The sequence below is a fragment of the Rhopalosiphum padi genome, unplaced genomic scaffold (genome assembly GCF_020882245.1).
Source record: "Rhopalosiphum padi isolate XX-2018 unplaced genomic scaffold, ASM2088224v1 scaffold1, whole genome shotgun sequence".
In the NCBI taxonomy this organism is placed as follows: Eukaryota; Metazoa; Arthropoda; class Insecta; order Hemiptera; family Aphididae; genus Rhopalosiphum; species Rhopalosiphum padi.
This window is the reverse complement of record NW_026869996.1, coordinates 10,588,132-10,600,288: the sequence shown is the minus strand read 5'-3', so window position 1 is coordinate 10,600,288 and position 12,157 is coordinate 10,588,132. Positions and strand designations below refer to the sequence as shown.

General features: G+C 25.6%; 2 long non-coding RNA genes across 15 annotated transcripts in view; one reads left to right on the top strand and one right to left on the bottom strand.

Moving 5' to 3' along the window:
- Positions 1 to 3,600: 3,600 nt before the first annotated feature.
- LOC132931294 (uncharacterized) lies at positions 3,601 to 5,195 on the bottom strand. The gene is made up of 4 exons (XR_009662437.1): positions 4,967 to 5,195; positions 4,809 to 4,906; positions 4,236 to 4,345; positions 3,601 to 3,635 (listed from the first exon to the last, which is right to left on the bottom strand). It is a non-coding gene; the product is annotated as an uncharacterized LOC132931294 (long non-coding RNA).
- A 2,259-nt stretch (positions 5,196 to 7,454) lies between these two features.
- Positions 7,455 to 12,157, top strand: part of LOC132931375 (uncharacterized) — a 41,590-nt gene continuing 36,887 nt past the window's right edge. For 7 of the 14 annotated variants that reach the window (XR_009662553.1, XR_009662550.1, XR_009662551.1 and 4 more), the window contains exons 1-2: positions 7,456 to 7,531; positions 11,480 to 11,613. This is a non-coding gene — a long non-coding RNA (uncharacterized LOC132931375). Of the gene's footprint in view, positions 7,552 to 11,479; positions 11,614 to 12,157 lie in introns of all 14 variants that reach the window. The other 7 variants (XR_009662555.1, XR_009662557.1, XR_009662556.1 and 4 more) reach the window with 3 other exon arrangements.

The window sequence follows — 12,157 nt, the reverse complement described above, 5'->3', positions numbered from 1 at the left end:
ATAAAATAATAATATAGCTAATAGGTTTTTAATTTTGAAAATTAAAAATTCACTTCCTAAATATATTAGGAATATATAAATACATTCAAAATTTAAAATCAGATATCGGGATGTATTCTTTTTTCTTAATTTTTCATTGTATTTACATAAATTACCTACTTAATATTAATAATATTACAATTATTTAAAATAAAAAAAATACTCACCAAATTATTAATATTAAAATATGACGTGTTGAATGTTGATCGACTAAATAATATGCACAATGCACAGCACTCTATAATCGTTGACACTACGACTCGTTAACAAATGACATTATACTAGGTACGTATAGTTCGATAGTTGTCAATCGTCATAAGTAAACTAGTTTGTATCGCTGACAATAAATTACGAGTATTGATTATTGTATATACGATTTTGGGGATCTTTATCATGATTTGATTCGGTTCATGTTTACTAATTGGAAACCATAAAGATATTAGATAATCGCGAAACACGCCGAGCGACAATGCTAGCGGCTTGCCCGCACATTATATTATACCTAATTATCTACTAATAGCTCTTACTTAGGTACTACATACAATGACACAGTTCCAGTCAAAATAATATAATGAGCATTATTTTTATTTTAGATTTACAGTGAGTAGTGGTGAAAAATACATATTTTTATTTATAAACAATGCCGCCCCTAAAATTCTAAAAAAATTGCCGCCCTGTGCGATCGCACAGGTCGCACGTGCCTTCCGCCGGCCCTGGGTCGAACGATTTTTGAAAACCCAAAATTTGAAATAACGAGTTTTTAGAAAAATGAAAAACTGATTCTGGCTTGGAATTACATGTAGAACATTTTAACTTCTGTGATAAATTGTCGTTGGACCACTAAGTGACCTAGGAAACGCTAATGAAAATTGAAAATTTCGAAAAATGAAAATTCTCGTTTACGAAGTGTTTTACGGGAAAACCGAGAGAGATAGGACGAAAGTCGTGAGACATAAAATTGATCCCCATAACCATGTTCAAAAGTTGTATGCTTTTGATTTTTCGAAAAACCGTTATTAAGGATTTTTAAACGTCGTACTTAGGTCGAACGATTTTTGAAAACCCAAAATTTGAAATAACGAGTTTTTGGAAAAATGAAAAACTGATTCTGGTTTGGAATTACATGTAGAACATTTTAACTTCTTTGATAAATTGTCGTTGGACCACCAAGTGACCTAGGAAACGCGAATGAAAATTGAAAATTTCGAAAAATGAAAATTCTCGTTTACGAAGTGTTTTACGGGAAAACCGAGAGAGATAGTACGAAAGTCGTGAGACATAAAATTGATCCCCATAACCATCCTCATAAGTTGTATGCTTTTGATTTTTCGAAAAACCGTTATTAAGGATTTTTAAACGTCGTACTTAGGTCGAACGATTTTTGAAAACCCAAAATTTGATATAACGAGTTTTTGGAAAAATGAAAATCTGATTCTGATTTGGAATTACATGAAGAACATTTTAACTTCTGTAATAAATTGTCGTTGGACCACCAGGTGACCTAGGAAACGCGAATGAAAATTGAAAATTTCGAAAAATGAAAGTTCTCGTTTACGAAGTGTTTTAAGGGAAAACCGAGAGAGATAGGACGAAAGTCGTGAGACATAAAATTGATCCCCATAACCATGTTCAAAAGTTGTATGCTTTTGATTTTTCGAAATACCGTTATTAAGGATTTTTAAACGTCGTACTTAGGTCGAACGATTTTTGAAAACCCAAAATTTGAAATAACGAGTTTTTAGAAAAATGAAAAACTGATTCTGGTTTGGAATTACATGTAGAACATTTTAACTACTGTGATAAATTGTCGTTGGACCACCAAGTGACCTAGGAAACGCTAATGAAAATTGAAAATTTCGAAAAATGAAAATTCTCGTTTACGAAGTGTTTTACGGGAAAACCGAGAGAGATAGGACGAAAGTCGTAAGACATAAAATTGATCCCCATAACCATGTTCAAAAGTTGTATGCTTTTGATTTTTCGAAAAACCGTTATTAAGGATTTTTAAACGTCGTACTTAGGTCGAACGATTTTTGAAAACCCAAAATTTGAAATAACGAGTTTTTGGAAAAATGAAAAACTGATTCTGGTTTGGAATTACATGTAGAACATTTTAACTTCTTTGATAAATTGTCGTTGGACCACCAGGTGACCTAGGAAACGCGAATGAAAATTGAAAATTTCGAAAAATGAAAATTCTCGTTTACGAAGTGTTTTACGGGAAAACCGAGAGAGATAGGACGAAAGTCGTGAGACATAAAATTGATCCCCATAACCATGTTCAAAAGTTGTATGCTTTTGATTTTTCGAAATACTGTTATTAAGGATTTTTAAACGTCGTACTTAGGTCGAACGATTTTTGAAAACCCAAAATTTGAAATAACGAGTTTTTGGAAAAATAAAAAACTGATTCTGGTTTGGAATTACATGTAGAACATTTTAAGTTCTGTGATAAATTGTCGTTGGACCACCAGGTGACTGAGAAAACTCGAATGAAAATTGAAAATATCGAAAAATGAAAAAGCTCTAAGTTACACTGTGTAACAAATGTAACAAAAAATATATATTTTATAATATTACTCAGTCAACCTTTTTATTCATAAGAGATACTATAAAGTTGACCCATGACCCACACACACTTAAACCCAAATACCAAAAATAGTATGTTGTGATCTTATACTGGTGAATCTGTGTAGTGTGTAACACAAAATTCATAATAATTTTGATTATGTCTTATATGAACAAAATTTTTGTGTTTGTACTCTTTTATAATTTGTTGGATTTGATGCAATGCAATTAATTTAATATTCATTAACAATTATTTGTGATTTTTTTTTATCGTTTTTTAATGCAGTTTCAAAAACATACATACATATTAATATCAGTAGTAAACTCAACATAATTTATAAAGCATAAATAAATCTTAGAAATAGCATTTACTTGATTAAAATCTATAAATATTTAATGTATAAGTTAATATACACATCAGTTATAAGTTATGGATAAATTATAAAACTGTTATTTTATATATCTATTAAACATTATATTGCCCAAATATAAATATATATGTTATATTTTGCTTTTGTTTGTCATTAAATAAGAAATTAAATTTAATGACTTAATTTTAATTTATATATTAAAAAATATAAGTTGTAAATTTGTAAAGTTTGTAAGGTTTGAATACAAAACAGTTTGTTAAAAGAATGTAAATATCCATAATACAAGAAGTCACTATTTCAATTTTTTTGTTTTTATAGATGAAATTTGATTTAAATAGTGTAAAAATAATAATAATAAAATTAATTAGTTTGTTGACACATTAAAAAGTCAATAAATAAAAGCCTTTTACACCTTATAAGGAGTTAAAATAAAAAAAAATAATATTAATTGTCACAATAATATTTGTATCAAGTTTTCTTTTATTTCATTTAAACCGACAAACTTTGTTTGATAATCAATTATCAGATATTTATCAATAGAGTAATATTGACAACTTGCTGGATAGCGATTAGTTTGTATGCGAACAACACATCTTTTTTGAGTAGTCCATGTTAGTCACTGTTATACTAATTTATCTGGAATCTCTTCTTTGCAGACTATAACAATAAAACAAAATCATATAAATAAAACCATAAGCATACATTTTTTGATTATAAATGTAAAATAACCATCACCAATGTAGTATTATTTATTTGTTAATTATGATAACAATATTATAGAATATCTGGTTATTTAAAATGTTTAAACTATTGTGATAAAAATGAAAAATAAGTAAACAGGAACACTAAAATAGCAGACAGTTAACCAGATAGCAATGAATACAATACTGATTTTAAGTATACATTAAATGCATTTTGACAATGTATTATGTATATTGATTAAACATAAAAATTTATATTATTTCTTTCCTCTATAAGAAAGAGTAGAATATTATAAAATTGAATGTATTATTTAAATCTCTTATTTTGTATGTGTAATAATGCCTATAAATATCTAAAAATATTGTTTTGGGTTAAATTAAAACTTAAATAATTATGAACATAATTAATAGCAGTATCAAATTGCATTGATCCCCTGTGTTGCTATGGCTGTAATATACAGACTAATAAAATATAGATAGTATTCATAAAATAACTTTTATAATAGTAAAGTGACACACTATAGTAATTTAGATAATATGAACTCTTCTACCTTACCGGATAAACAATTATGTTAGTAGGAACAGTTTTTTCAGATGTTTTTCCAAACAGAATAATCTCCTTATTGGCCTGGATACATGTATACTTCAGTTACTGTATCTTGCTAACTATAATTAGGAAAAAAAAAATTATATTAACTAAATAATTTTGAAAATTGTTTCAATAGCTCAATATTATAATGAAATTTAATGTAAAATAGAAACCAATCTTTAATCAATATTATTATAGCAAACATCTTTGTGTTATAGTTGTGTACCTAAAGTATATATACTTATATTATTTATTATTATCTATACTTGATATAGAAAAGTAAAAAAATAACAATATAGATATATACAACCTTTTTAATATTATAAAATAGTAATTCTATCACCATTTACTACTACTATAAAATTGATCAGCCAACAATTACAAAATCACAGGTATCAACCAACACCTGACTACAACTTTATAAGATAAATAATTATCTTGTCAGTGTATCTCTTAAGTTGTTTCAGATATGCTAATAGGTAATAAACCTTAAATGAGTACTACATTATAGGAACATTAGGAACACTATACAGAACTTACATGATTTAAGTTATGAAGATTTGAATATGAATGTTGTAGATAGCATGAATTTAACTTTTTTTTTGCAATGGTTTCAATTATTTATCGATACATTGTACCTAGAAAGTAAAAATAATTATACTGTTATACTGTTAATTAAATCTACATATTATGCAAACCGGTTGTTTCCAATGACTATAAGAATGACTGATGAAGACCACATCTAAAGAGAACTGTTTAAATCTGTAATTTGTATACTGTACAGGGTAAAGAACATATTATTTAATTATACAAAAACTAACTACTTAGAACGTAAATACTAAAAAGTAAAATTAAAAAAATACAAATTATCAAATTAACGTATAATTATTATTTACGTAAAAATTGAACATAACCGCAATTGTTTATCAGACATTCGAAGTGGTAACCTTATAAAACTAAAACCATGGTTATACTAATTTTAATTCATTATCTTAATGTATAATATATGATAATATTGATAAAGCTAATTTTGTATTGTTTTTTGGCTTTTTTATGCTTTTTGAAAGTTATCTATTTAACTACTGAAAAATTCATTACACTGACCATTTAAATGGAATCTGCATAAAATTCTCTATCGATAAACTTTAGATTTCACCATTTATCATTCTTCTATGTGGGATTAACCTCATCTACAAACGAACAATGACAAATTTTTGAATAGAAAACATAATATTACACTTGTCATTTTGTAATTTACTATACCTATTGTTCAGCTTTAATACATTTTGAGACTTGTCATATTATTATTATACATTCACAACAATATACATTTAATTATAAGCATTTTTTAGGAGTATATATCGTTAATTTTAATGATTGAAATTCAAAGTTCATCAGTTATATGAACAATTATTGATACCTAGGTACCTAGTTGATATATAACACTGTTATATCCCGTTCCAGTCAGATCTTGTACGGTTGTTTAATTTATTGTTTGGTACCTAGTCGGTTCTTCTTAAGGAATGAAAATCAAATATCAACACAATTTTGGTTGATGAATTTAATTTATTGATTGCGAGTCGAATACTGAATAGTTAATTAAGTTTTACTTAATGAAGGATCATAAAATATAGTGTTAGAGTAAAACGACTTATTAAAAATTGTATGGCTTACGATCGAGTGATCGACTGACTGCGTCGTACATTTTAAAAATGATGGTCGTATCTCATATATACAACGAAATTGATTATATAAACGAGGGGTATAAACATTAAATAAATGTATTATCGATGTGATTTGATGAAAAATTACTTCTAAATAAATTATTTTTTATGCTGATGGCGTAATTGCCAAACGTTGAAACGCGAACAAACCTAAAACGAGTAAAAAGTTCAAAAATATAATTCGTTAAATCAATATACGGGGGTATACCACAAAGAAACGTATGTGTATACAAAAAAACAAGTGATTCGATTTTCAACTATTTTCGCACCCCGATTACGGGGTAAATAATGATCCTAGGCATTTTGACCATAGAACCTTTATAACTCGTCATGGCATTTATAAGTCAGCACTCAAATTTCAAAAAGATTGAACAAAAACTCAATTTCAAAAAATTCAGAAAATACATAAAATCTAAGTACCAAAAAAGAAAAAGAAAATCATAACTTCCCAACAAAACGTCCGATTTCTTTGGTTTTGGTACCGTTCGATTTTTGACAAAAAATTTTTAACGATGCGTAGAAAAAAATTGCTCTAACCACCCAAAGTCTAAGTGTTTTGTGGCGACAAAGTCCAAAAACTGCAAAATCCTAATTTCCTACGCCAAAAAGAGGGGTAAAAAAGGCTCCTACAGTTTCGACACAAGTCGCCGATTTTGATCACCGATCTACAAAAAATCGAACCTGCGAATTTCAGAAACGTGGAACAAAAAATAAACATTTTTCAAAATATTCATGAGGGGAGGCATAGGACCCTCCGACCACCGAAAGATTTTATGTAAAATAACTTAAAACAAAACTTTTGGTGAAGAAACTATGCCCCTACATCGAAACCCGGCCGAGTAACACTCGACTAAAAAACTCAAATTTCGGAATTCCAAAGCCCCAAAGTGGGGTAAAAACGGCTTTTACGGTCTCGACAAAAGATATCACTTTTAATCAGAATCCTCAAAAATACCAGAATATTGAGTTTCAGACACGTAGAACGACCACTAAGGTTTTTCAAAAATATATTTGGGGGGGGGGGTTAAAGGTACCCCAACTACAGGGTAATTTTTGGAGAGGCCTAACCTATGATGAAAATGGACTAGAAGATAATGATAATAATAATTGTTTTATTCAACGTACGTGTAGAGCTTATAATAGAATATAATTTATAGACAATTAATAGTTATGTAACAAATTTTAATGTCATGAAATCCTGACAATAGGACTAAGTAAATGATTCTTATTTACTATAATTAACTTTCATACAATTAATTTAACTTGATACTTCATAAACACTAAAAAACATGATTTTATATGATCATTTTGACGAATATCAAAAATTCATGTTTTAAACTGCTTATAAAGCACTGAGTTATCGAGTCATTCTCCAATTATTATATATATTTAACTGATTAAATTTTTTTAGATGGCAATACAGCAGATGACTCAAGGAATGCTGAGACATTTATTTGTATGCATACAACATTGGGAAAGTATGAACATCCAATGTTGAAAATGAACTAAAAGATACTGATTATAAAGAATTTATGCAATGTACGTGTAATGGTTATTAGGTATAGTTAATAGAAAATTAATAGCAATGTATCTAAAAGTTACTCAAATGCTTCCCTGACCATAATATTAATTAAATTATTTAATTTATTATTATTAACTTGCATACATTTCATTTAAGCAGATACTTTATAAACACTATAAAACATGATTTTATATGATAATTTTGACGAATAATATATATTTATTTTTTGAACTGCTTATAAAACACACAACTCTCAAGTTAATCTCTTGAAACCTGGACCATTATCATAAAGAAAATGATTCTAATTTATTATTATTAACTTGCATACATCTCATTTAAGCAGATACTTCATTAAAACTATAAAACATGATTTTATATGATAATTTTGATGAATAATATACATTTATTTTTTGAACTGCTTATAAAACAAACAATTATCAAGTTAATCTCTTGAAACCTGGACCACTATATTAAGAAAATGATTAGAATTTATTATTACTAACTTGCATACATCTCATTTAAGCAGGAACTTCATTAAAACTATAAAACATGATTTTATATGATAATTTTGACGAATATTAAATATTTATTTTTTGAACTGCTTATAAAACACACAATTCTCAAGTTAATCTCTTGAAACCTGGACCATTATATTAAGAAAATGATTCTAATTTATTATTATTAACTTGCATACATCTCATTTAAGCAGATACATCATTAAAACTATAAAACATGATTTTATATGATAATTTTGATGAATAATATACATTTATTTTTTGAACTGCTTATAAAACACATAATTCTCAAGTTAATCTCTTGAAACCTGGACCATTATATTAAGAAAATGATTCTAATTTATTATTATTAACTTGCATACATCTCATTTAAGCAGATACTTCATTAAAACTATAAAACATGATTTTATATGATAATTTTGACGAATATAAAATATTTTTTTTTTGATCTGCTTATAAAACACACAATTCTCAAGTTAATCTCTTGAAACCTGGACCATTATATTAAGAAAATGATTCTAATTTATTATTATTAACTTGCATACATCTCATTTAAGCAGATACTTCATTAAAACTATAAAACATGATTTTATATGATAATTTTGACGAATATTAAATATTTATTTTTTGAACTGCTTATAAAACACACAATTCTCAAGTTAATCTCTTGAAACCTGGACCATTATATTAAGAAAATGATTAGAATTTATTATTACTAACTTGCATACATCTCATTTAAGCAGGAACTTCATTAAAACTATAAAACATGATTTTATATGATAATTTTGACTAATATTAAATATTTATTTTTTGAACTGCTTATAAAACACACAATTCTCAAGTTAATCTCTTGAAACCTGCACCACTATATTAAGAAAATGATTAGAATTTATTATTACTAACTTGCATACATCTCATTTAAGCAGGAACTTCATTAAAACTATAAATCATGATTTTATATGATAATTTTGACGAATATTAAATATTTATTTTTTGAACTGCTTATAAAACAAACAATTATCAAGTTAATCTCTTGAAACCTGGACCACTATATTAAGAAAATGATTAGAATTTATTATTACTAACATGCATACATTTCATTTAAGCAAATTTTTCATAAACACTATAAAACATGATTTTATATGATAATTTTGATGAATAATATACATTTATTTTTTGAACTGCTTATAAAACACACAATTATCAAGTTAATCTCTTGAAACCTGGACCACTATATTAAGAAAATGATTAGAATTTATTATTACTAACTTGCATACATTTCATTTAAGCAGATTTTTCATAAACACTATAAAACATGATTTTATATGATAATTTTGATGAATAATATACATTTATTTTTTGAACTGCTTATAAAACAAACAATTATCAAGTTAATCTCATGAAACCTGGACCACTATATTAAGAAAATGATTCTAATTTATAATTATTAACTTGCATACATTTCATTTAAGCAGATTTTTCATAAACACTATAAAACATGATTTTATATGATAATTTTGATGAATAATATACATTTATTTTTTGAACTGCTTATAAAACACACAATTCTCAAGTTAATCTCTTGAAACCTGGACCATTATATTAAGAAAATGATTCTAATTTATTATTATTAACTTGCATACATCTCATTTAAGCAGATACTTCATTAAAACTATAAAACATGATTTTATATGATAATTTTGATGAATAATATACATTTATTTTTTGAACTGCTTATAAAACAAACAATTATCAAGTTAATCTCTTGAAACCTGGACCACTATATTAAGAAAATGATTAGAATTTATTATTACTAACTTGCATACATCTCATTTAAGCAGGAACTTCATTAAAACTATAAAACATGATTTTATATGATAATTTTGACGAATATTAAATATTTATTTTTTGAACTGCTTATAAAACACACAATTCTCAAGTTAATCTCTTGAAACCTGGACCATTATATTAAGAAAATGATTCTAATTTATTATTATTAACTTGCATACATCTCATTTAAGCAGATACATCATTAAAACTATAAAACATGATTTTATATGATAATTTTGATGAATAATATACATTTATTTTTTGAACTGCTTATAAAACACATAATTCTCAAGTTAATCTCTTGAAACCTGGACCATTATATTAAGAAAATGATTCTAATTTATTATTATTAACTTGCATACATCTCATTTAAGCAGATACTTCATTAAAACTATAAAACATGATTTTATATGATAATTTTGATGAATAATATACATTTATTTTTTGAACTGCTTATAAAACACACAATTATCAAGTTAATCTCTTGAAACCTGGACCACTATATTAAGAAAATGATTAGAATTTATTATTACTAACTTGCATACATTTAATTTAAGCAGATTTTTCATAAACACTATATAACATGATTTTATGATAATTTTGATGAATAATATATATTTATTTTTTGAACTGCTTATAAAACACACAATTCGCAAGTTAATCTCTTGAAACCTTGACCACTATATTAAGAAAATGATTCTAATTTATTATTATTAACTTGCATACATCTCATTTAAGCAGATTTTTCATAAACACTATAAAACATGATTTTATATGATAATTTTGATGAATAATATACATTTATTTTTTGAACTGCTTATAAAACACACAATTATCAAGTTAATCTCTTGAAACCTGGACCACTATATTAAGAAAATGATTAGAATTTATTATTACTAACTTCCATACATTTCATTTAAGCAGATTTTTCATAAACACTATAAAACGTGATTTTATATGATAGTTTTGATGAATTAATATACATTTATTTTTTGAACTGCTTATTAAATACACAATTATCAAGTTAATCTCTTGAAACCTTGACCACTATATTAAGAAAATGATTCTAATTTATTATTATTAACTTGCATACATCTCATTTAAGCAGATTTTTCATAAACACTATAAAACATGATTTTATATGATAATTTTGATGAATAATATACATTTATTTTTTGAACTGCTTATAAAACACACAATTATCAAGTTAATCTCTTGAAACCTGGACCACTATATTAAGAAAATGATTAGAATTTATTATTACTAACTTCCATACATTTCATTTAAGCAGATTTTTCATAAACACTATAAAACGTGATTTTATATGATAATTTTGATGAATTAATATACATTTATTTTTTGAACTGCTTATAAAATACACAATTATCAAGTTAATCTCTTGAAACCTGGACCACTATATTAAGAAAATGATTCTAATTTATTATTATTAACTTGGATACATCTCATTTAAGCAGATACTTCATTAAAACTATAAAACATGATATTATATGATAATTTTGACGAATATTAAAAATTCATGTTTTAAATTGCTTATAAAGCACTGAGTTATCGAGTCATTCTCCAATTATTATATTTATTTAACTGGATAAATTTTTTTAGATGCAAATACAGCAGATCACTCAAGGGATGCTGAAACATTGTTTGGTATTCAAACAACTCTGGAAAAGTATGAACATCCAATTTTGAAAATGAACTAACGAATACTGATTATAATGAATTTATGCAATTTACATGTAATGGTTATTGAATATAATTTATAGAATATTAATGTAGTGATACAATAGATATTTGTTAATTCAGTGAATAAATGATTATTAAACACCTGAGAACTTTTAATTTTCATTCTTAAAATTTGTCTTAGCTTTAAAAATCATTTTATTTTTATTACATTTATAGGATAATTTTGTTGAATATAACAAATTCATACATTTAACTGCTTATAAAATATTTTATTCTCAAGTACGTGTTTTGATACCTTGACTGTTATATTATGAAAATTATTCCATTTTATCATTTATAACTTTCATATGTTTTGTTTAACCAGATATTTTTACTTCATAAGAACTTTAACAAATTATTTTATATGTTAATTTTTACGAATTATACAATTCATATTTTTTTCATATTGAATAGAAGAAAATTTAAGTTATTGTTCGAGTGTATTATTTAGTTACATTTATTTTACATTCAAATTCAACAAAATAATTTGGTAGATTTGTACTATCTTTTATGGCTTATCATAATTATTATTTCTTATCATCTGTTATATGATTATAT